Below are 1,620 nucleotides of genomic sequence, written 5' to 3'. Positions count from 1 at the left end.
GGTATTTTTGTTTCTTTTTTTTCTCTTTTCTCTTGTTTTCTTTTTCCCCCTTGTCCTTTCTTTCGTTCTTTCTTGTATTTATTTATCCTTTTTAAAAATACGCTTTCAGTTACCAACAGAAGTTTTTGCATGTTATTTTGACAAGTCGTCTTTATATAAAAAAATAACCTTCTCATTAACTCTTGGTTTTATAAAGAACTTTTATCCCATACTCATAAGTGTATTGTGGTCTCTGTAGGGAGGGCCGAATGAACACTCCGGCGTCGGTGCTGACCACTCTAAATTTTCTTGTTATAGTCAAGGCAGTTTACTTTCTCTCCCATGTTTTAATCTCTACACAGAAGACTGATCGCAGCTTCAAACTACATATAATATGCGATCTAGGCTAGGGTCATGCACAGAGTTAGAGAGAAGTGTTTTATCATTCTTTCACTATATAATAATATATTGTAATTATACATAATGCCGACATAGTGACGTATCTACAAAGCTTAATATTATCCTCAGAGTACATCGACTGCACGGACAACCTGTGTCATGGCATCGGCGTGTACGCAAGTTATCGGACTACTAGCATTCCGAAAAAGAAATAAAAAATTGTTATCCTCACTAAACGTAAATGAGAATGCCCTCGGTCTTCCAAAATCAACCAGATGCACGAGCATACAACACAAGAGAGGCAAGCTATAGAGGCAGGGTAGACCAGAAAAATCTCTTCTGGGTGGCGCCGAAGAGGTTCTCAAACAGAATAACACAAATACAATAGAAACAACTAGTCCTTGACCGAAAATTGCACCATCCTCTCCTCGATGCAAGAGAGAGTAAAAGGTAAAGCCATAGCGCTAAATATCCCCCACCCGCCCCCCACACACACCAACCTGGAAGAGTAGTCGCAGAAGACCAGTTTGTTGTCTGTCCGCCGACGAGACACAATGACCGCTCTGGTCCAGTGGAACTGTTGGAACACTTCCAGCAAAGCATTGCCTAACTTGTTGAAAGGGGGGCCAAGTCTTACCAACGTCTTGTACACACCCTGGCGATAAGACAGAAAAGTTTTTATTTTTATTTTTTTTTATAGTAGAGGGTTTTACGGCGCTCGCAACTGCGTAAGGTCACAAGAGCGCGTTAGTTAGATCTTTGTATTATATTATATGTGAGGCAGCGTGGTGAAATCAGGCGTTCGTCAAATTAACGAAGTCGGAGAAACAGGCATTTTTACGTCTGTTTGAACATTTTTATCAACTTTTTATTTTTTGGCTTAACCCCTTGTACGTCCATATAAAAACACATTTCCTTGTGAATATTACCGAAAAACATTGACTAAAGGCTCACACTGTGTCTTTTTCAGTTTTCAAAGACTCTTTAGCTATTGGAGTTATCAAACTTTGGCGGCCATTTTCTCTCTAATTTCAACAATGAAAAATGAAGACTTCACCTCCTTCAATCGCAAATATCTTGAGTTCTATTCAAGATTAATGGATGTTTATTTCACTGAAAGCAAGGCAAATAAATAAGATGGTACCAATAACTCCACATGCCCAAAAATTGACGAGCGCCAGATTCCACCATGTCGTGACATATATATATATATATATATACACCCGATTTCGCCACGATGCC

This window comes from Aplysia californica, unplaced genomic scaffold (genome assembly GCF_000002075.1).
Source record: "Aplysia californica isolate F4 #8 unplaced genomic scaffold, AplCal3.0 scaffold00009, whole genome shotgun sequence".
NCBI lineage: Eukaryota > Metazoa > Mollusca > Gastropoda > Aplysiida > Aplysiidae > Aplysia > Aplysia californica.
This window is presented reverse-complemented; position numbering follows the sequence as displayed.